Source organism: Leuciscus leuciscus (genome assembly GCF_965113295.1).
Source record: "Leuciscus leuciscus genome assembly, chromosome: 7".
Classification (NCBI taxonomy): domain Eukaryota; kingdom Metazoa; phylum Chordata; class Actinopteri; order Cypriniformes; family Leuciscidae; genus Leuciscus; species Leuciscus leuciscus.
The window spans coordinates 2,955,725-2,980,020 of record NC_138731.1 but is presented as its reverse complement, the minus strand read 5'-3'; the positions used below and the strand labels follow the sequence as shown (position 1 = coordinate 2,980,020).

Below are 24,296 nucleotides of genomic sequence, written 5' to 3'. Positions count from 1 at the left end.
GCGCTGCTCTCAGGGCAGGAGTACTCCATAGATTCAAATCACTGTTATGTTTAGTGTATTACGTGCTGCTCTCAGGGCAGGAGCACTCAATAGATTAAAATCGCTTTTATTTTAGTGTATTACGTGCTGCTCTCAGGGCAGGAGCACTCAATAGATTCAAATCGCTTTTATTTTAGTGTATTACGTGCTGCTCTCAGGGCAGGAGCACTCAATAGATTCAAATCACTTTTATTTTAGTGTATTACGTGCTGCTCTCAGGGCAGGAGTACTCAATAGATTCAAATCACTGTTATGTTTAGTGTATTACACGCTGCTCTCAGGGCAGGAGTACTCAATAGATTCAAATCGCTGTTATGTTTAGTGTATTACGCGCTGCTTTCAGGACAGGAGTACTCAATAGATTCAAATCACTGTTATGTTTAGTGTATTACGCGCTGCTCTCAGGGCAGGAGTACTCCATAGATTCAAATCGCTTTTATTTTAGTGTATTACGTGCTGCTCTCAGGGCAGGAGCACTCAATAGATTCAAATCACTTTTATTTTAGTGTATTACGTGCTGCTCTCAGGGCAGGAGTACTCAATAGATTAAAATCACTGTTATGTTTAGTGTATTACGCTCTGTTCTCAGGGCAGGAGAACTCAATAGATTCAAATCGCTGTTATTTTTAGTGTATTACGCGCTGCTCTCAGGGCAGGAGCACTCAATAGATTCAAATCGCTTTTATTTTAGTGTATTACGCGCTGCTCTCAGGGCAGGAGTACTCAATAGATTAAAATCGCTTTTATTTTAGTGTATTACGTGCTGCTCTCAGGGCAGGAGCACTCAATAGATTCAAATCGCTTTTATTTTAGTGTATTACGTGCTGCTCTCAGGGCAGGAGCACTCAATAGATTCAAATCACTTTTATTTTAGTGTATTACGTGCTGCTCTCAGGGCAGGAGTACTCAATAGATTCAAATCACTGTTATGTTTAGTGTATTACACGCTGCTCTCAGGGCAGGAGTACTCAATAGATTCAAATCGCTGTTATCTTTAGTGTATTACGCGCTGCTTTCAGGGCAGGAGTACTCAATAGATTCAAATCACTGTTATGTTTAGTGTATTACGCGCTGCTCTCAGGGCAGGAGCACTCAATAGATTCAAATCACTGTTATGTTTAGTGTATTACGCGCTGCTCTCAGGGCAGGAGTACTCCATAGATTCAAATCACTGTTATGTTTAGTGTATTACGCGCTGCTCTCAGGACAGGAGTACTCCATAGATTCAAATCACTGTTATGTTTAGTGTATTACGCGCTGCTCTCAGGGCAGGAGTACTCAATAGATTCAAATCACTGTTATGTTTAGTGTATTACGCGCTGCTCTCAGGGCAGGAGTACTCCATAGATTCAAATCACTGTTATGTTTAGTGTATTACGCGCTGCTTTCAGGGCAGGAGTACTCAATTGATTCAAATCACTGTTATGTTTAGTGTATTACGCGCTGCTCTCAGGGCAGGAGTACTCAATAGATTCAAATCACTGTTATGTTTAGTGTATTACGCGCTGCTCTCAGGGCAGGAGTACTCAATAGATTCAAATCACTGTTATGTTTAGTGTATTACGCGCTGCTCTCAGGGCAGGAGTACTCCATAGATTCAAATCACTGTTATGTTTAGTGTATTACGCGCTGTTCTCAGGGCAGGAGCACTCAACAGATTCAAATCACTGTTATGTTTAGTGTATTATGCGCTGCTCTCAGGGCAGGAGTACTCAATAGATTCAAATCACTGTTATGTTTAGTGTATTACGCGCTGCTCTCAGGGCAGGAGTACTCAATAGATTAAAATCGCTTTTATTTTAGTGTATTACGTGCTGCTCTCAGGGCAGGAGCACTCAATAGATTCAAATCACTTTTATTTTAGTGTATTACGTGCTGCTCTCAGGGCAGGAGTACTCAATAGATTAAAATCACTGTTATGTTTAGTGTATTACGCTCTGTTCTCAGGGCAGGAGAACTCAATAGATTCAAATCGCTGTTATTTTTAGTGTATTACGCGCTGCTCTCAGGGCAGGAGCACTCAATAGATTCAAATCGCTTTTATTTTAGTGTATTACGCGCTGCTCTCAGGGCAGGAGTACTCAATAGATTAAAATCGCTTTTATTTTAGTGTATTACGTGCTGCTCTCAGGGCAGGAGTACTCAATAGATTAAAATCGCTTTTATTTTAGTGTATTACGTGCTGCTCTCAGGGCAGGAGCACTCAATAGATTCAAATCACTTTTATTTTAGTGTATTACGTGCTGCTCTCAGGGCAGGAGTACTCAATAGATTCAAATCACTGTTATGTTTAGTGTATTACGCGCTGCTCTCAGGGCAGGAGTACTCAATAGATTCAAATCGCTGTTATTTTTAGTGTTGTACGCGCTGCTCTCAGGGCAGGAGAACTCAATAGATTCAAATCGCTGTTATTTTTAGTGTTGTACGCGCTGCTCTCAGGGCAGGAGAACTCAATAGATTCAAATCGCTGTTATTTTTAGTGTATTACGCGCTGCTCTCAGGGCAGGAGTACTCAATAGATTCAAATCGCTGTTATTTTTAGTGTTGTACGCGCTGCTCTCAGGGCAGGAGAACTCAATAGATTCAAATCGCTGTTATTTTTAGTGTTGTACGCGCTGCTCTCAGGGCAGGAGCACTCAATAGATTCAAATCGCTTTTATTTTAGTGTATTACGCGCTGCTCTCAGGGCAGGAGTACTCAATAGATTAAAATCGCTTTTATTTTAGTGTATTACGTGCTGCTCTCAGGGCAGGAGTACTCAATAGATTAAAATCGCTTTTATTTTAGTGTATTACGTGCTGCTCTCAGGGCAGGAGCACTCAATAGATTAAAATCGCTTTTATTTTAGTGTATTACATGCTGCTCTCAGGGCAGGAGCACTGAATAGATTCAAATCGCTATTATTTTGAGTGTATTATGCACTGCTCTCAGGGCAACAGTACTCAGATTCAAATCGCTTTTATTTTTAGTGTATTACGCGCTGCTCTCAGGGCAGGAGTACTCAATAGATTCAAATCACTGTTATGTTTAGTGTATTACGTGCTGCTCTCAGGGCAGGAGTACTCAATAGATTCAAATCGCTGTTATTTTTAGTGTATTACGCGCTGCTCTCAGGGCAGGAGTACTCAATAGATTCAAATCGCTTTTATTTTAGTGTATTACGCGCTGCTCTCAGGGCAGGAGCACTCAATAGATTCAAATCACTTTTATTTTAGTGTATTACGCGCTGCTCTCAGGGCTGGAGTACTCAATAGATTAAAATCGCTTTTATTTGAGTGTATTACGTGCTGCTCTCAGGGCAGGAGCACTCAATAGATTCAAATCGCTTTAATTTTAGTGTATTACGTGCTGCTCTCAGGGCAGGAGTACTCAATAGATTAAAATCGCTTTTATTTTAGTGTATTACGTGCTGCTCTCAGGGCAGGAGTACTCAATAGATTAAAATTGCTTTTATTTTAGTGTATTACGTGCTGCTCTCAGGACAGGAGTACTCAATAGATTCAAATCGCTTTTATTTTAGTGTATTACGCGCTGCTCTCAGGGCAGGAGTACCCAATAGATTCAAATCGCTATTATTTTTAGTGTATTACGCGCTGCTCTCAGGGCAGGAGTACTCAATAGATTCAAATTGCTGTTATGTTTAGTGTATTACACGCTGCTCTCAGGGCAGGAGTACTCAATAGATTCAAATCGCTGTTATGTTTAGTGTATTACGCGCTGCTCTCAGGGCAGGAGTACTCAATAGATTCAAATCGCTGTTATTTTAGTGTATTACGCGCTGCTCTTAGGGCAGGAGCACTCAATAGATTCAAATCGCTGTTATTTTAGTGTATTACGCGCTGCTCTCAGGGCAGGAGTACTCAATAGATTCAAATCGCTTTTATTTTTAGTGTATTACGCGCTGCTCTCAGGGCAGGAGTACTCAATAGATTCAAATTGCTTATATTTTTAGTGTATTACGCGCTGCTTTCAGGGCAGGAGTACTCCATAGATTAAAATGGTTTTTATTTTTAGTGTATTACGCGCTGCTCTCAGGGCAGGAGTACTCAATAGATTAAAATCGCTGTTATGTTTAGTGTATTACGCGCTGCTCTCAGGGCTGGAGTACTCAATAGATTCAAATCGCTGTTATGTTTAGTGTATTACGCGCTGCTTTCAGGGCAGGAGTACTCAATAGATTCAAATCGCTGTTATGTTTAGTGTATTACGCGCTGCTCTCAGGGCAGGAGTACTCAATAGATTCAAATCGCTTTTATTTTTAGTGTATTACGCACTGCTCTCAGGGCAGGAGTACTCAATAGATTCAAATCACTGTTATGTTTAGTGTATTACGCGCTGCTCTCAGGGCAGGAGTACTCAATAGATTAAAATCGCTTTTATTTTAGTGTATTACGTGCTGCTCTCAGGGCAGGTGTACTCAATAGATTAAAATCGCTTTTATTTTAGTGTATTACGCGCTGCTCTCAGGGCAGGAGTACTCAATAGATTCAAATCGCTGTTATGTTTAGTGTATTACGTGCTGCTCTCAGGGCAGGAGTACTCTATAGATTCAAATCGCTGTTATTTTTAGTGTATTACGCGCTGCTCTCAGGGCAGGAGTACTCAATAGATTCAAATCGCTTTTATTTTAGTGTATTACGCGCTGCTCTCAGGGCAGGAGCACTCAATAGATTCAAATCACTTTTATTTTAGTGTATTACGCGCTGCTCTCAGGGCAGGAGTACTCAATAGATTAAAATCGCTTTTATTTTAGTGTATTACGTGCTGCTCTCAGGGCAGGAGTACTCAATAGATTAAAATCGCTTTTATTTTAGTGTATTACGTGCTGCTCTCAGGGCAGGAGCACTCAATAGATTCAAATCGCTTTTATTTTAGTGTATTACGTGCTGCTCTCAGGGCAGGAGTACTCAATAGATTAAAATCGCTTTTATTTTGGTGTATTACGTGCTGCTCTCAGGGCAGGAGTACTCAATAGATTCAAATCGCTTTTATTTTAGTGTATTACGTGCTGCTCTCAGGGCAGGAGTACTCAATAGATTCAAATCGCTTTTATTTTAGTGTATTACGTGCTGCTCTCAGGGCAGGAGTACCCAATAGATTCAAATCGCTATTATTTTTAGTGTATTACGCGCTGCTCTCAGGGCAGGAGTACTCAATAGATTCAAATTGCTGTTATGTTTAGTGTATTACGTGCTGCTCTCAGGGCAGGAGTACTCAATAGATTCAAATCGCTGTTATGTTTAGTGTATTACGCGCTGCTCTCAGGGCAGGAGTACTCAATAGATTCAGATCGCTTTTATTTTTAGTGTATTACGCGCTGCTCTCAGGGCAGGAGTACTCAATAGATTCAAATCACTGTTATGTTTAGTGTATTACGCGCTGCTCTCAGGGCAGGAGTACTCAATAGATTCAAATCACTGTTATGTTTAGTGTATTACGCGCTGCTCTCAGGGCAGGAGCACTCAATAGATTCAAATCGCTTTTATTTTTAGTGTATTATGCGCTGCTCTCAGGGCAGGAGTACTCAATAGATTCAAATCGCTGTTATTTTAGTGTATTACGCGCTGCTCTTAGGGCAGGAGCACTCAATAGATTCAAATCGCTGTTATTTTAGTGTATTACGCGCTGCTCTTAGGGCAGGAGCACTCAATAGATTCAAATCGCTGTTATTTTAGTGTATTACGCGCTGCTCTTAGGGCAGGAGTACTCAATAGATTCAAATCGCTGTTATTTTAGTGTATTACGCGCTGCTCTCAGGGCAGGAGTACTCAATAGATTCAAATCGCTTTTATTTTTAGTGTATTACGCGCTGCTTTCAGGGCAGGAGTACTCAATAGATTCAAATCGCTGTTATTTTAGTGTATTACGCGCTGCTCTCAGGGCAGGAGTACTCAATAGATTCAAATCGCTTTTATTTTTAGTGTATTACGCGCTGCTCTCAGGGCAGGAGTACTCAATAGATTCAAATCACTGTTATGTTTAGTGTATTACGTGCTGCTCTCAGGGCGGAGTACTCAATAGATTCAAATCGCTTTTATTTTAGTGTATTACGCGCTGCTCTTAGGGCAGGAGCACTCAATAGATTCAAATCGCTGTTATTTTAGTGTATTACGTGCTGCTCTCAGGACAGGAGTACTCAATAGATTCAAATCGCTGTTATTTTAGTGTATTACGCGCTGCTCTTAGGGCAGGAGTACTCAATAGATTCAAATCGCTTTTATTTTTAGTGTATTACGCGCTGCTCTCAGGGCAGGAGTACTCAATAGATTCAAATCGCTTATATTTTTAGTGTATTACGCGCTGCTTTCAGGGCAGGAGTACTCAATAGATTCAAATCACTGTTATGTTTAGTGTATTACGCGCTGCTCTCAGGGCAGGAGTACTCAATAGATTAAAATCGCTTTTATTTTTAGTGTATTACGCGCTGCTCTCGGGGCAGGAGTTCTCAATAGATTCAAATCACTGTTATGTTTAGTGTATTACGCACTGCTCTCAGGGCAGGAGTACTCAATAGATTAAAATCGCTTTTATTTTTTGTGTATTACGCGCTGCTCTCAGGGCAGGAGCACTCAATAGATTCAAATCGCTGTTATTTTAGTGTATTACGCGCTGCTCTCAGGGCAGGAGTACTCAATAGATTCAAATCGCTGTTATGTTTAGTGTATTACGCGCTGTTCTCAGGGCAGGAGTACTCAATAGATTCAAATCGCTGTTATTTTAGTGTATTACGCGCTGCTCTTAGGGCAGGAGCACTCAATAGATTCAAATCGCTGTTATTTTAGTGTATTACGCGCTGCTCTCAGGGCAGGAGCACTCAATAGATTCAAATCACTTTTATTTTAGTGTATTACGTGCTGCTCTCAGGGCAGGAGTACTCAATAGATTCAAATCACTGTTATGTTTAGTGTATTACGCGCTGCTCTCAGGGCAGGAGTACTCAATAGATTCAAATCGCTGTTATTTTTAGTGTTGTACGCGCTGCTCTCAGGGCAGGAGAACTCAATAGATTCAAATCGCTGTTATTTTTAGTGTTGTACGCGCTGCTCTCAGGGCAGGAGAACTCAATAGATTCAAATCGCTGTTATTTTTAGTGTATTACGCGCTGCTCTCAGGGCAGGAGTACTCAATAGATTCAAATCGCTGTTATTTTTAGTGTTGTACGCGCTGCTCTCAGGGCAGGAGAACTCAATAGATTCAAATCGCTGTTATTTTTAGTGTTGTACGCGCTGCTCTCAGGGCAGGAGCACTCAATAGATTCAAATCGCTTTTATTTTAGTGTATTACGCGCTGCTCTCAGGGCAGGAGTACTCAATAGATTAAAATCGCTTTTATTTTAGTGTATTACGTGCTGCTCTCAGGGCAGGAGTACTCAATAGATTAAAATCGCTTTTATTTTAGTGTATTACGTGCTGCTCTCAGGGCAGGAGCACTCAATAGATTAAAATCGCTTTTATTTTAGTGTATTACATGCTGCTCTCAGGGCAGGAGCACTGAATAGATTCAAATCGCTATTATTTTGAGTGTATTATGCACTGCTCTCAGGGCAACAGTACTCAGATTCAAATCGCTTTTATTTTTAGTGTATTACGCGCTGCTCTCAGGGCAGGAGTACTCAATAGATTCAAATCGCTGTTATGTTTAGTGTATTACGTGCTGCTCTCAGGGCAGGAGTACTCAATAGATTCAAATCGCTGTTATTTTTAGTGTATTACGCGCTGCTCTCAGGGCAGGAGTACTCAATAGATTCAAATCGCTTTTATTTTAGTGTATTACGCGCTGCTCTCAGGGCAGGAGCACTCAATAGATTCAAATCACTTTTATTTTAGTGTATTACGCGCTGCTCTCAGGGCTGGAGTACTCAATAGATTAAAATCGCTTTTATTTGAGTGTATTACGTGCTGCTCTCAGGGCAGGAGCACTCAATAGATTCAAATCGCTTTAATTTTAGTGTATTACGTGCTGCTCTCAGGGCAGGAGTACTCAATAGATTAAAATCGCTTTTATTTTAGTGTATTACGTGCTGCTCTCAGGGCAGGAGTACTCAATAGATTAAAATTGCTTTTATTTTAGTGTATTACGTGCTGCTCTCAGGACAGGAGTACTCAATAGATTCAAATCGCTTTTATTTTAGTGTATTACGCGCTGCTCTCAGGGCAGGAGTACCCAATAGATTCAAATCGCTATTATTTTTAGTGTATTACGCGCTGCTCTCAGGGCAGGAGTACTCAATAGATTCAAATTGCTGTTATGTTTAGTGTATTACACGCTGCTCTCAGGGCAGGAGTACTCAATAGATTCAAATCGCTGTTATGTTTAGTGTATTACGCGCTGCTCTCAGGGCAGGAGTACTCAATAGATTCAAATCGCTGTTATTTTAGTGTATTACGCGCTGCTCTTAGGGCAGGAGCACTCAATAGATTCAAATCGCTGTTATTTTAGTGTATTACGCGCTGCTCTCAGGGCAGGAGTACTCAATAGATTCAAATCGCTTTTATTTTTAGTGTATTACGCGCTGCTCTCAGGGCAGGAGTACTCAATAGATTCAAATTGCTTATATTTTTAGTGTATTACGCGCTGCTTTCAGGGCAGGAGTACTCCATAGATTAAAATGGTTTTTATTTTTAGTGTATTACGCGCTGCTCTCAGGGCAGGAGTACTCAATAGATTAAAATCGCTGTTATGTTTAGTGTATTACGCGCTGCTCTCAGGGCTGGAGTACTCAATAGATTCAAATCGCTGTTATGTTTAGTGTATTACGCGCTGCTTTCAGGGCAGGAGTACTCAATAGATTCAAATCGCTGTTATGTTTAGTGTATTACGCGCTGCTCTCAGGGCAGGAGTACTCAATAGATTCAAATCGCTTTTATTTTTAGTGTATTACGCACTGCTCTCAGGGCAGGAGTACTCAATAGATTCAAATCACTGTTATGTTTAGTGTATTACGCGCTGCTCTCAGGGCAGGAGTACTCAATAGATTAAAATCGCTTTTATTTTAGTGTATTACGTGCTGCTCTCAGGGCAGGTGTACTCAATAGATTAAAATCGCTTTTATTTTAGTGTATTACGCGCTGCTCTCAGGGCAGGAGTACTCAATAGATTCAAATCGCTGTTATGTTTAGTGTATTACGTGCTGCTCTCAGGGCAGGAGTACTCAATAGATTCAAATCGCTGTTATTTTTAGTGTATTACGCGCTGCTCTCAGGGCAGGAGTACTCAATAGATTCAAATCGCTTTTATTTTAGTGTATTACGCGCTGCTCTCAGGGCAGGAGCACTCAATAGATTCAAATCACTTTTATTTTAGTGTATTACGCGCTGCTCTCAGGGCAGGAGTACTCAATAGATTAAAATCGCTTTTATTTTAGTGTATTACGTGCTGCTCTCAGGGCAGGAGTACTCAATAGATTAAAATCGCTTTTATTTTAGTGTATTACGTGCTGCTCTCAGGGCAGGAGCACTCAATAGATTCAAATCGCTTTTATTTTAGTGTATTACGTGCTGCTCTCAGGGCAGGAGTACTCAATAGATTAAAATCGCTTTTATTTTGGTGTATTACGTGCTGCTCTCAGGGCAGGAGTACTCAATAGATTCAAATCGCTTTTATTTTAGTGTATTACGTGCTGCTCTCAGGGCAGGAGTACTCAATAGATTCAAATCGCTTTTATTTTAGTGTATTACGTGCTGCTCTCAGGGCAGGAGTACCCAATAGATTCAAATCGCTATTATTTTTAGTGTATTACGCGCTGCTCTCAGGGCAGGAGTACTCAATAGATTCAAATTGCTGTTATGTTTAGTGTATTACGTGCTGCTCTCAGGGCAGGAGTACTCAATAGATTCAAATCGCTGTTATGTTTAGTGTATTACGCGCTGCTCTCAGGGCAGGAGTACTCAATAGATTCAGATCGCTTTTATTTTTAGTGTATTACGCGCTGCTCTCAGGGCAGGAGTACTCAATAGATTCAAATCACTGTTATGTTTAGTGTATTACGCGCTGCTCTCAGGGCAGGAGTACTCAATAGATTCAAATCACTGTTATGTTTAGTGTATTACGCGCTGCTCTCAGGGCAGGAGCACTCAATAGATTCAAATCGCTTTTATTTTTAGTGTATTATGCGCTGCTCTCAGGGCAGGAGTACTCAATAGATTCAAATCGCTGTTATTTTAGTGTATTACGCGCTGCTCTTAGGGCAGGAGCACTCAATAGATTCAAATCGCTGTTATTTTAGTGTATTACGCGCTGCTCTTAGGGCAGGAGCACTCAATAGATTCAAATCGCTGTTATTTTAGTGTATTACGCGCTGCTCTTAGGGCAGGAGTACTCAATAGATTCAAATCGCTGTTATTTTAGTGTATTACGCGCTGCTCTCAGGGCAGGAGTACTCAATAGATTCAAATCGCTTTTATTTTTAGTGTATTACGCGCTGCTTTCAGGGCAGGAGTACTCAATAGATTCAAATCGCTGTTATTTTAGTGTATTACGCGCTGCTCTCAGGGCAGGAGTACTCAATAGATTCAAATCGCTTTTATTTTTAGTGTATTACGCGCTGCTCTCAGGGCAGGAGTACTCAATAGATTCAAATCACTGTTATGTTTAGTGTATTACGTGCTGCTCTCAGGGCGGAGTACTCAATAGATTCAAATCGCTTTTATTTTAGTGTATTACGCGCTGCTCTTAGGGCAGGAGCACTCAATAGATTCAAATCGCTGTTATTTTAGTGTATTACGTGCTGCTCTCAGGACAGGAGTACTCAATAGATTCAAATCGCTGTTATTTTAGTGTATTACGCGCTGCTCTTAGGGCAGGAGTACTCAATAGATTCAAATCGCTTTTATTTTTAGTGTATTACGCGCTGCTCTCAGGGCAGGAGTACTCAATAGATTCAAATCGCTTATATTTTTAGTGTATTACGCGCTGCTTTCAGGGCAGGAGTACTCAATAGATTCAAATCACTGTTATGTTTAGTGTATTACGCGCTGCTCTCAGGGCAGGAGTACTCAATAGATTAAAATCGCTTTTATTTTTAGTGTATTACGCGCTGCTCTCGGGGCAGGAGTTCTCAATAGATTCAAATCACTGTTATGTTTAGTGTATTACGCACTGCTCTCAGGGCAGGAGTACTCAATAGATTAAAATCGCTTTTATTTTTTGTGTATTACGCGCTGCTCTCAGGGCAGGAGCACTCAATAGATTCAAATCGCTGTTATTTTAGTGTATTACGCGCTGCTCTCAGGGCAGGAGTACTCAATAGATTCAAATCGCTGTTATGTTTAGTGTATTACGCGCTGTTCTCAGGGCAGGAGTACTCAATAGATTCAAATCGCTGTTATTTTAGTGTATTACGCGCTGCTCTTAGGGCAGGAGCACTCAATAGATTCAAATCGCTGTTATTTTAGTGTATTACGCGCTGCTCTCAGGGCAGGAGTACTCAATAGATTCAAATCGCTTATATTTTTAGTGTATTACGCGCTGCTTTCAGGGCAGGAGTACTCCATAGATTAAAATGTTTTTTATTTTTAGTGTATTACGCGCTGCTCTCAGGGCAGGAGTACTCAATAGATTCAAATCGCTTATATTTTTTGTGTATTATGCCCTGCTTTCAGGGCAGGAGTACTCCATAGATTAAAATGGCTTTTATTTTTAGTGTATTACGCGCTGCTCTCAGGGCAGGAGTACTCAATAGATTAAAATCGCTGTTATGTTTATTGTATTACGTGCTGCTCTCAGGGCAGGAGTACTCAATAGATTCAAATTGCTGTTATTTTAGTGTATTACGCGCTGCTCTTAGGGCAGGAGCACTCAATAGATTCAAATCGCTGTTATTTTAGTGTATTACGTGCTGCTCTCAGGGCAGGAGTACTCAATAGATTAAAATCGCTTTTATTTTAGTGTATTACGTGCTGCTCTCAGGGCAGGAGCACTCAATAGATTAAAATCGCTTTTATTTTAGTGTATTACATGCTGCTCTCAGGGCAGGAGCACTGAATAGATTCAAATCGCTATTATTTTGAGTGTATTACGCACTGCTCTCAGGGCAACAGTACTCAGATTCAAATCGCTTTTATTTTTAGTGTATTACGCGCTGCTCTCAGGGCAGGAGTACTCAATAGATTCAAATCGCTGTTATGTTTAGTGTATTACGTGCTGCTCTCAGGGCAGGAGTACTCAATAGATTCAAATCGCTGTTATTTTTAGTGTATTACGCGCTGCTCTCAGGGCAGGAGTACTCAATAGATTCAAATCGCTTTTATTTTAGTGTATTACGCGCTGCTCTCAGGGCAGGAGCACTCAATAGATTCAAATCACTTTTATTTTAGTGTATTACGCGCTGCTCTCAGGGCTGGAGTACTCAATAGATTAAAATCACTTTTATTTTAGTGTATTACGTGCTGCTCTCAGGGCAGGAGCACTCAATAGATTCAAATCGCTTTTATTTTAGTGTATTACGTGCTGCTCTCAGGGCAGGAGTACTCAATAGATTAAAATCGCTTTTATTTTAGTGTATTACGTGCTGCTCTCAGGGCAGGAGTACTCAATAGATTAAAATTGCTTTTATTTTAGTGTATTACGTGCTGCTCTCAGGACAGGAGTACTCAATAGATTCAAATCGCTTTTATTTTAGTGTATTACGCGCTGCTCTCAGGGCAGGAGTACCCAATAGATTCAAATCGCTATTATTTTTAGTGTATTACGCGCTGCTCTCAGGGCAGGAGTACTCAATAGATTCAAATTGCTGTTATGTTTAGTGTATTACACGCTGCTCTCAGGGCAGGAGTACTCAATAGATTCAAATCGCTGTTATGTTTAGTGTATTACGCGCTGCTCTCAGGGCAGGAGTACTCAATAGATTCAAATCGCTGTTATTTTAGTGTATTACGCGCTGCTCTTAGGGCAGGAGCACTCAATAGATTCAAATCGCTGTTATTTTAGTGTATTACGCGCTGCTCTCAGGGCAGGAGTACTCAATAGATTCAAATCGCTTTTATTTTTAGTGTATTATGCGCTGCTCTCAGGGCAGGAGTACTCAATAGATTCAAATCGCTTATATTTTTAGTGTATTACGCGCTGCTTTCAGGGCAGGAGTACTCCATAGATTAAAATGGTTTTTATTTTTAGTGTATTACGCGCTGCTCTCAGGGCAGGAGTACTCAATAGATTAAAATCGCTGTTATGTTTAGTGTATTACGCGCTGCTCTCAGGGCTGGAGTACTCAATAGATTCAAATCGCTGTTATGTTTAGTGTATTACGCGCTGCTTTCAGGGCAGGAGTACTCAATAGATTCAAATCGCTGTTATGTTTAGTGTATTTGATTTGATTTGATTGATTTGATTCAACTTTATTGTCATTACACAAGTACAGGTACAAGGCAACGAAATGCAATTTAGGACCGACCTGAAGTTATTAAGAGATACAGCATAACATGAGGAGAGTTGAGGAGAAAAAAAAAGGCAACCCCCAGACTATGTTCCAATAGGGAGTACAGTTTGGGGACAGTAAAACACCTCAGCACATTTGCACATAATCAGTACACAACATGAACACACAAGACTTGCAACAGGGGAGGGGACAGGGGGGTTGGAGGTAACCCAGCACAGGCAAGCAGCCATCCGGTCCTGCAGCCATTTCGGCGCTGGTCACAGACCCGCCTGTCAGACTGGTGGTAAAAAGCGTCGAAGGCGTGGGATGGGGGCTGGGGGTTGGTGATTGCATATCTGTATCTATGTAAGAGTTTCTGTATGTGTAGGCCTGAAGAGTCGCTACGCCTGGCATCCCAATCTAGGTGCCTCAGTCCGCAGGATGTCATAGCGAAACACAGCAGTTGCCATGGAGACAACCTTGATCAGGTCCCAGACAGAGTCAACAATCAGCAGGTGTCAGTGTGGAGTCGGGGAAGGAACGCAAGAGCGTCTCTTTGCAGTGCTCTCTCCAGAGGGGGTTGTTGTTCCAGCAGCGGCCTCGGCCAAGGCCAGTGCTGATAGAGTGGGGCCGAAAGCAGATAAGATTGTGGTTGTTTGGTCTGGGGACGAGTAGCCGCATTCCAATTTACACAGCTCCTGGTCCGTTTGGGTCTCCGAAACGATCCATTTGCCTTTGCAAAGCTGTGAGCTTCTCCATGATGTTACCCATATTGTGGTTCATAGTCACAGTCTGAGTGCCGACAGCTCTGCCCACTGCTTCAATCATAACGGGCAGCCTTGTGGGGCTTTGGACAGCTGTCACCGTCTTCTTAATTCCTCGATAAACCAGGGCAGTGCCTAATCCAAACAGCAGAAAACCTGTTATCATGGTTCCGAATAGGTAGATATCTTCAACGTCCTCCACGGAAAGAGCCGCCAGACACACGACCCGCCACTTCCCCCACGCGTCCATCGTGTAGCCAGCTGCAAACGTTCCGGCAGGGCAGTCAGGTTCCCCCGAACCCAAGCTTCTCGTCGAGAAGATGGTGTCAATTGCGCTGAGAGACCAGTTGATCAATTCCATAATTTCTTAATTTGGAGAGCAGTGCGGAGAGAGTCTCTCAAAGTACAAGACAGTAACGAGACGAGAGGAGCAAAGCAGGGAAGATAAGGGAGAGGAGGGTAAGAAAATGCGACCGCCTTCGTTGAGAGCCAAAGCAATTACGCGCTGCTCTCAGGGCAGGAGTACTCAATAGATTCAAATCGCTTTTATTTTTAGTGTATTACGCACTGCTCTCAGGGCAGGAGTACTCAATAGATTCAAATCACTGTTATGTTTAGTGTATTACGCGCTGCTCTCAGGGCAGGAGTACTCAATAGATTCAAATCGCTTATATTTTTAGTGTATTACGCGCTGCTTTCAGGGCAGGAGTACTCAATAGATTCAAATCACTGTTATGTTTAGTGTATTACGCGCTGCTCTCAGGGCAGGAGTACTCAATAGATTCAAATCGCTTTTATTTTTAGTGTATTACGCGCTGCTCTCGGGGCAGGAGTTCTCAATAGATTCAAATCACTGTTATGTTTAGTGTATTACGCACTGCTCTCAGGGCAGGAGTACTCAATAGATTAAAATCGCTTTTATTTTTTGTGTATTACGCGCTGCTCTCAGGGCAGGAGCACTCAATAGATTCAAATCGCTGTTATTTTAGTGTATTACGCGCTGCTCTCAGGGCAGGAGTACTCAATAGATTCAAATCGCTGTTATGTTTAGTGTATTACGCGCTGTTCTCAGGGCAGGAGTACTCAATAGATTCAAATCGCTGTTATTTTAGTGTATTACGCGCTGCTCTTAGGGCAGGAGCACTCAATAGATTCAAATCGCTGTTATTTTAGTGTATTACGCGCTGCTCTCAGGGCAGGAGTACTCAATAGATTCAAATCGCTTATATTTTTAGTGTATTACGCGCTGCTTTTAGGGCAGGAGTACTCCATAGATTAAAATGTTTTTTATTTTTAGTGTATTACGCGCTGCTCTCAGGGCAGGAGTACTCAATAGATTCAAATCGCTTATATTTTTTGTGTATTATGCCCTGCTTTCAGGGCAGGAGTACTCCATAGATTAAAATGGCTTTTATTTTTAGTGTATTACGCGCTGCTCTCAGGGCAGGAGTACTCAATAGATTAAAATCGCTGTTATGTTTATTGTATTACGTGCTGCTCTCAGGGCAGGAGTACTCAATAGATTCAAATTGCTGTTATTTTAGTGTATTACGCGCTGCTCTTAGGGCAGGAGCACTCAATAGATTCAAATCGCTGTTATTTTAGTGTATTACGCGCTGCTCTCAGGGCAGGAGTACTCAATAGATTAAAATTGCTTTTATTTTTAGTGTATTACGCGCTGCTCTCAGGGCAGGAGTACTCAATAGATTCAAATTGCTGTTATTTTAGTGTATTACGCGCTGCTCTCAGGGCAGGAGTACTCAATAGATTCAAATCGCTTTTATTTTTTGTGTATTACGCGCTGTTCTCAGGGCAGGAGTACTCAATAGATTCAAATCGCTGTTATTTTAGTGTATTACGCGCTGCTCTCAGGGCAGGATTACTCAATAGATTCAAATCACTGTTATGTTTAGTGTATTACGCGCTGCTCTCAGGGCAGGATTACTCAATAGATTCAAATCACTGTTATGTTTAGTGTATTACGCGCTGCTCTCAGGGCAGGATTACTCAATAGATTCAAATCACTGTTATGTTTAGTGTATTACGCGCTGCTCTCAGGGCAGGATTACTCAATAGATTCAAATCACTGTTATGTTTAGTGTGTTACGTGCTGCTCTCAGGGCAGGAGTACTCAATAGATTCAAATCGCTGTTATGTTTAGTGTATTACGCGCTGCTCTCAGGGCAGGAGTACTCAATAGATTCAGATCGCTGTTATGTTTAGTGTATTACGCGCTGCTCTCAGGGCAGGAGTACTCAATAGATTCAGATCGCTTTTATTTTTAGTGTATTACGCGCTGCTCTCAGGGCAGGAGTACTCAATAGATTCAAATCGCTGTTATTTTAGTGTATTACGCGCTGCTCTTAGGGCAGGAGCACTCAATAGATTCAAATCGCTGTTATTTTAGTGTATTACGCGCTGCTCTCAGGGCAGGAGTACTCAATAGATTCAAATCGCTTTTATTTTTAGTGTATTACGCGCTGCTCTCAGGGCAGGAGTACTCAATAGATTCAAATCGCTTATATTTTTAGTGTATTACGCGCTGCTTTCAGGGCAGGAGTACTCCATAGATTAAAATGTTTTTTATTTTTAGTGTATTACGCGCTGCTCTCAGGGCAGGAGTACTCAATAGATTCAAATCGCTTATATTTTTTGTGTATTATGCGCTGCTTTCAGGGCAGGAGTACTCCATAGATTAAAATGGCTTTTATTTTTAGTGTATTACGCGCTGCTCTCAGGGCAGGAGTACTCAATAGATTAAAATCGCTGTTATGTTTATTGTATTACGTGCTGCTCTCAGGGCAGGAGTACTCAATAGATTCAAATTGCTGTTATTTTAGTGTATTACGCGCTGCTCTTAGGGCAGGAGCACTCAATAGATTCAAATCGCTGTTATTTTAGTGTATTACGCGCTGCTCTCAGGGCAGGAGTACTCAATAGATTCAAATTGCTGTTATTTTAGTGTATTACGCGCTGCTCTCAGGGCAGGAGTACTCAATAGATTCAAATCGCTTTTATTTTTTGTGTATTACGCGCTGTTCTCAGGGCAGGAGTACTCAATAGATTCAAATCGCTGTTATTTTAGTGTATTACGCGCTGCTCTCAGGGCAGGATTACTCAATAGATTCAAATCACTGTTATGTTTAGTGTATTACGCGCTGCTCTCAGGGCAGGATTACTCAATAGATTCAAATCACTGTTATGTTTAGTGTATTACGCGCTGCTCTCAGGGCAGGAGTACTCAATAGATTCAAATCACTGTTATGTTTAGTGTATTACGCGCTGCTCTCAGGGCAGGATTACTCAATAGATTCAAATCACTGTTATGTTTAGTGTATTACGTGCTGCTCTCAGGGCAGGAGTACTCAATAGATTCAAATCGCTGTTATGTTTAGTGTATTACGCGCTGCTCTCAGGGCAGGAGTACTCAATAGATTCAAATCGCTTATATTTTTAGTGTATTACGCGCTGCTTTCAGGGCAGGAGTACTCCATAGATTAAAATGTTTTTTATTTTTAGTGTATTACGCGCTGCTCTCAGGGCAGGAGTACTCAATAGATTCAAATCGCTTATATTTTTTGTGTATTATGCGCTGCTTTCAGGGCAGGAGTACTCCATAGATTAAAATGGCTTTTATTTTTAGTGTATTACGCGCTGCTCTCAGGGCAGGAGTACTCAATAGATTAAAATCGCTGTTATGTTTATTGTATTACGTGCTGCTCTCAGGGCAGGAGTACTCAATAGATTCAAATTGCTGTTATTTTAGTGTATTACGCGCTGCTCTTAGGGCAGGAGCACTCAATAGATTCAAATCGCTGTTATTTTAGTGTATTACGCGCTGCTCTCAGGGCAGGAGTACTCAATAGATTCAAATTGCTGTTATTTTAGTGTATTACGCGCTGCTCTCAGGGCAGGAGTACTCAATAGATTCAAATCGCTTTTATTTTTTGTGTATTACGCGCTGTTCTCAGGGCAGGAGTACTCAATAGATTCAAATCGCTGTTATTTTAGTGTATTACGCGCTGCTCTCAGGGCAGGATTACTCAATAGATTCAAATCACTGTTATGTTTAGTGTATTACGCGCTGCTCTCAGGGCAGGATTACTCAATAGATTCAAATCACTGTTATGTTTAGTGTATTACGCGCTGCTCTCAGGGCAGGAGTACTCAATAGATTCAAATCACTGTTATGTTTAGTGTATTACGCGCTGCTCTCAGGGCAGGATTACTCAATAGATTCAAATCACTGTTATGTTTAGTGTATTACGTGCTGCTCTCAGGGCAGGAGTACTCAATAGATTCAAATCGCTGTTATGTTTAGTGTATTACGCGCTGCTCTCAGGGCAGGAGTACTCAATAGATTCAGATCGCTTTTATTTTTAGTGTATTACGCGCTGCTCTCAGGGCAGGAGTACTCAATAGATTCAAATCACTGTTATGTTTAGTGTATTACGCGCTGCTCTCAGGGCAGGAGTACTCAATAGATTCAAATCACTGTTATGTTTAGTGTATTACGCGCTGCTCTCAGGGCAGGAGCACTCAATAGATTCAAATCGCTTTTATTTTTAGTGTATTATGCGCTGCTCTCAGGGCAGGAGTACTCAATAGATTCAAATCGCTGTTATTTTAGTGTATTACGCGCTGCTCTTAGGGCAGGAGCACTCAATAGATTCAAATCGCTGTTATTTTAGTGTATTACGCGCTGCTCTCAGGGCAGGAGTACTCAATAGATTCAAATCGCTTTTATTTTTAGTGTATTACGCGCTGCTCTCAGGGCAGGAGTACTCAATAGATTCAAATCGCTTATATTTTTAGTGTATTACGCGCTGCTTTCAGGGCAGGAGTACTCCATAGATTAAAATGTTTTTTATTTTTAGTGTATTACGCGCTGCTCTCAGGGCAGGAGTACTCAATAGATTCAAATCGCTTATATTTTTTGTGTATTATGCGCTGCTTTCAGGGCAGGAGTACTCCATAGATTAAAATGGCTTTTATTTTTAGTGTATTACGCGCTGCTCTCAGGGCAGGAGTACTCAATAGATTAAAATCGCTGTTATGTTTATTGTATTACGTGCTGCTCTCAGGGCAGGAGTACTCAATAGATTCAAATTGCTGTTATTTTAGTGTATTACGCGCTGCTCTTAGGGCAGGAGCACTCAATAGATTCAAATCGCTGTTATTTTAGTGTATTACGCGCTGCTCTCAGGGCAGGAGTACTCAATAGATTCAAATTGCTGTTATTTTAGTGTATTACGCGCTGCTCTCAGGGCAGGAGTACTCAATAGATTCAAATCGCTTTTATTTTTTGTGTATTACGCGCTGTTCTCAGGGCAGGAGTACTCAATAGATTCAAATCGCTGTTATTTTAGTGTATTACGCGCTGCTCTCAGGGCAGGATTACTCAATAGATTCAAATCACTGTTATGTTTAGTGTATTACGCGCTGCTCTCAGGGCAGGATTACTCAATAGATTCAAATCACTGTTATGTTTAGTGTATTACGCGCTGCTCTCAGGGCAGGATTACTCAATAGATTCAAATCACTGTTATGTTTAGTGTATTACGCGCTGCTCTCAGGGCAGGATTACTCAATAGATTCAAATCACTGTTATGTTTAGTGTATTACGTGCTGCTCTCAGGGCAGGAGTACTCAATAGATTCAAATCGCTGTTATGTTTAGTGTATTACGCGCTGCTCTCAGGGCAGGAGTACTCAATAGATTCAGATCGCTTTTATTTTTAGTGTATTACGCGCTGCTCTCAGGGCAGGAGTACTCAATAGATTCAAATCACTGTTATGTTTAGTGTATTACGCGCTGCTCTCAGGGCAGGAGTACTCAATAGATTCAAATCACTGTTATGTTTAGTGTATTACGCGCTGCTCTCAGGGCAGGAGCACTCAATAGATTCAAATCGCTTTTATTTTTAGTGTATTATGCGCTGCTCTCAGGGCAGGAGTACTCAATAGATTCAAATCGCTGTTATTTTAGTGTATTACGCGCTGCTCTTAGGGCAGGAGCACTCAATAGATTCAAATCGCTGTTATTTTAGTGTATTACGCGCTGCTCTCAGGGCAGGAGTACTCAATAGATTCAAATCGCTTTTATTTTTAGTGTATTACGCGCTGCTTTCAGGGCAGGAGTACTCAATAGATTCAAATCGCTGTTATTTTAGTGTATTACGCGCTGCTCTCAGGGCAGGAGTACTCAATAGATTCAAATCGCTTTTATTTTTAGTGTATTACGCGCTGCTCTCAGGGCAGGAGTACTCAATAGATTCAAATCACTGTTATGTTTAGTGTATTACGTGCTGCTCTCAGGGCAGGAGTACTCAATAGATTCAAATCGCTTTTATTTTAGTGTATTACGCGCTGCTCTTAGGGCAGGAGCACTCAATAGATTCAAATCGCTGTTATTTTAGTGTATTACGTGCTGCTCTCAGGACAGGAGTACTCAATAGATTCAAATCGCTGTTATTTTAGTGTATTACGCGCTGCTCTTAGGGCAGGAGTACTCAATAGATTCAAATCGCTTTTATTTTTAGTGTATTACGCGCTGCTCTCAGGGCAGGAGTACTCAATAGATTAAAATCGCTTTTATTTTTAGTGTATTACGCGCTGCTCTCGGGGCAGGAGTTCTCAATAGATTCAAATCGCTGTTATGTTTAGTGTATTACGCGCTGCTCTCAGGGCAGGAGCACTCAATAGATTCAAATCGCTGTTATTTTAGTGTATTACGCGCTGCTCTCAGGGCAGGAGTACTCAATAGATTCAAATCGCTGTTATGTTTAGTGTATTACGCGCTGTTCTCAGGGCAGGAGTACTCAATAGATTCAAATCGCTGTTATTTTAGTGTATTACGCGCTGCTCTTAGGGCAGGAGCACTCAATAGATTCAAATCGCTGTTATTTTAGTGTATTACGCGCTGCTCTCAGGGCAGGAGTACTCCATAGATTAAAATGTTTTTTATTTTTAGTGTATTACGCGCTGCTCTCAGGGCAGGAGTACTCAATAGATTCAAATCGCTTATATTTTTTGTGTATTATGCGCTGCTTTCAGGGCAGGAGTACTCCATAGATTAAAATGGCTTTTATTTTTAGTGTATTACGCGCTGCTCTCAGGGCAGGAGTACTCAATAGATTAAAATCGCTGTTATGTTTATTGTATTACGTGCTGCTCTCAGGGCAGGAGTACTCAATAGATTCAAATTGCTGTTATTTTAGTGTATTACGCGCTGCTCTTAGGGCAGGAGCACTCAATAGATTCAAATCGCTGTTATTTTAGTGTATTACGCGCTGCTCTCAGGGCAGGAGTACTCAATAGATTAAAATTGCTTTTATTTTTAGTGTATTACGCGCTGCTCTCAGGGCAGGAGTACTCAATAGATTCAAATTGCTGTTATTTTAGTGTATTACGCGCTGCTCTCAGGGCAGGAGTACTCAATAGATTCAAATCACTGTTATGTTTAGTGTATTACGCGCTGCTCTCAGGGCAGGATTACTCAATAGATTCAAATCACTTATGTTTAGTGTATTACGCGCTGCTCTCAGGGCAGGATTACTCAATAGATTCAAATCACTGTTATGTTTAGTGTATTACGCGCTGCTCTCAGGGCAGGATTACTCAATAGATTCAAATCACTGTTATGTTTAGTGTATTACGCGCTGCTCTCAGGGCAGGATTACTCAATAGATTCAAATCACTGTTATGTTTAGTGTATTACGCGCTGCTCTCAGGGCAGGAGTACTCAATAGATTCAAATCACTATTATTTTTAGTGTATTACGTGCTGCTCTCAGGGCAGGACTACTCAATAGATTCAAATCGCTGTTATTTTAGTGTATTACGCTCTGCTCTCAGGGCAGGAGCACTCAATAGATTCAAATCGCTGTTATTTTTAGTGTATTACGCGCTACTCTCAGGGCAGGAGTACTCAATAGATTCAAATCACTGTTATGTTTAGTGTATTACGCGCTGCTCTCAGGGCAGGAGTACTCAATAGATTCAAATCACTGTTATGTTTAGTGTATTACGCGCTACTCTCAGGGCAGGAGTACTCAATAGATTAAAATCGCTTTTATTTTTAGTGTATTACGCGCTGCTCTCAGGGCAGGAGTTCTCAATAGATTCAAATCACTGTTATGTTTAGTGTATTACGTGCTGCTCTCAGGGCAGGAGTACTCAGTAGATTAAAATCGCTTTTATTTTTAGTGTATTACGCGCTGCTCTCAGGGCAGGAGTACTCAGTAGATTAAAATCGCTTTTATTTTAGTGTATTACGCGCTGCTCTCAGGGCAGGAGTACTCAGTAGATTAAAATCGCTTTTATTTTTAGTGTATTACGCGCTGCTCTCAGGGCAGGAGTACTCAATAGATTCAAATCGCTGTTATTTTAGTGTATTATGCGCTGCTCTCAGGGCAGGGGTACTCAATAGATTCAAATCGCTGTTATTTTTAGTGTATTATGCGCTGCTCTCAGGGCAGGAGTACTCAATAGATTCAAATCGCTGTTATGTTTAGTGTATTATGCGCTGCTCTCAGGGCAGGAGTACTCCATAGATTCAAATCGCTGTTATGTTTAGTGTATTATGCGCTGCTCTCAGGGCAGGAGTACTCAGTAGATTAAAATCGCTTTTATTTTTAGTGTATTATGCGCTGCTCTCAGGGCAGGAGTACTCCATAGATTCAAATCACTGTTATGTTTAGTGTATTACGCGCTGCTCTCAGGGCAGGAGTACTCAATAGATTCAAATCACTGTTATGTTTAGTGTATTACGCGCTGCTCTCAGGGCAGGAGTACTCAAGAGATTCTATTTGCTTTGCATTTTCCTAGAAATTAGGTCCTGTAATATTCCTGTATTGCAGGAATACAGTAGTATTGATACTATGTGCTGCAATAATTTTCGATACACTAAGCTCAGTTCTAGAATAATTATCTTTTCTCTATAACTAATCATTGTTAATTTTTAAAAAAAAAAAACATCACTCATAAAAACTTTCTGTAAACATGGCTGTCAGCTCCCAGGGCATTCTTCAGGGCATCACTTTTGTAAAACTAAAGCAAAGTTGTCTCACAATACCAAAATATACAGAGTACAAAATACTCTTTTTTTTTTGTTTTCTTTTTTGTTTATATTTTTGCTGGTTTTATAGTCTAGTAAATCTATAGCCCTACACATTTTTAAGGGTATTTGATTCTTTTTAATAGTTTCGTTGTTACATAAGTAGACCATTTCTTTTCGGTCTATTATTAACTTGTTCTTTTATCTCATTCTTCAGTTACCTGAATGAGCTGGCAGAAACTGGATGAATCAAAGGAGCCAACACTGAAGATGCCTGATGCTACCCAGTCTATGATTAAGGCCTGGATGCAAAGATGGAGAGCGCTTGGTTCCACCTGATACAAGCACACAATCTCAGTGTAGACTTTGTGATGCATAAATGTGGATCTATGTTCAAATACTTAATTTTCCACTATTATAATTTTCCAGTATTGCAGAGAAACAAAGACTTTTAATTGCAGGGTTCCTACGCAATTTGGAAAACTTTGGCATTTGATTTGAGTAATTTCCAAGTTTGGAAAAATATTTTTGTTTCCATACTTTTCCCACCATTCTGTTTTCTAAAATATAAAATTAAGATTTTCTAAAAAATACATTTATCAAAAGCAGATTGAATTTTAGGTTTCTCATCCTATTAGTGCTTATCACTTCCAGAAAACTTTTGTACTGATTGTACTGTATACCAAATATAATGTTGTATGAATCATTTGTTTAATATGGTTAGAAAAATCTAGAGAGAGGATTGGAAGTCTGTGGAAAAGTGTAAGATTGAAAATAAAGATATTTGAAAATGAACAAAAACATTTTATTTTACTGTTTCAATTCCCCTTTCTTACCCCAGGGTACCATTTGGAATTCCTAAAGGCAGAGGTGCTGAATAGTGCTCAAGGCCTGTAGGTCAAAATTTGAAATAGTGGCTAAACTAACGAAAAATAAATCTTCAACCCCAGAAGTTTCCAAGCAGCACAGCAGTAATGACTTTATGAACTTCTTTACTAACAAGATTGATAATATCAGGGAGAAAATTATAACTATGCAACCGTCTACTACAGTATCGCATCAGGCAGTGCATTGTAGTCTCCT

The 24,296-nt window shown here is 40.8% G+C and overlaps 1 protein-coding gene across 3 annotated transcripts in view; it reads left to right on the top strand.

Moving 5' to 3' along the window:
- LOC309503336 (radial spoke head 10 homolog B-like) overlaps positions 1-24,007 on the top strand; it is a 51,232-nt gene extending 27,225 nt beyond the window's left edge. The window contains exon 19 of one of the 3 annotated variants that reach the window (XM_082176130.1): positions 23,431-24,007. The gene's annotated coding sequence lies outside the window, so the exon portion shown is untranslated. Of the gene's footprint in view, positions 1-1,058; positions 1,240-3,704; positions 3,793-23,430 lie in introns of those variants that run through there. The other 2 variants (XM_082176131.1, XM_082176132.1) reach the window with 2 other exon arrangements.
- The last annotated feature ends 289 nt before the right edge of the window (positions 24,008-24,296 follow it).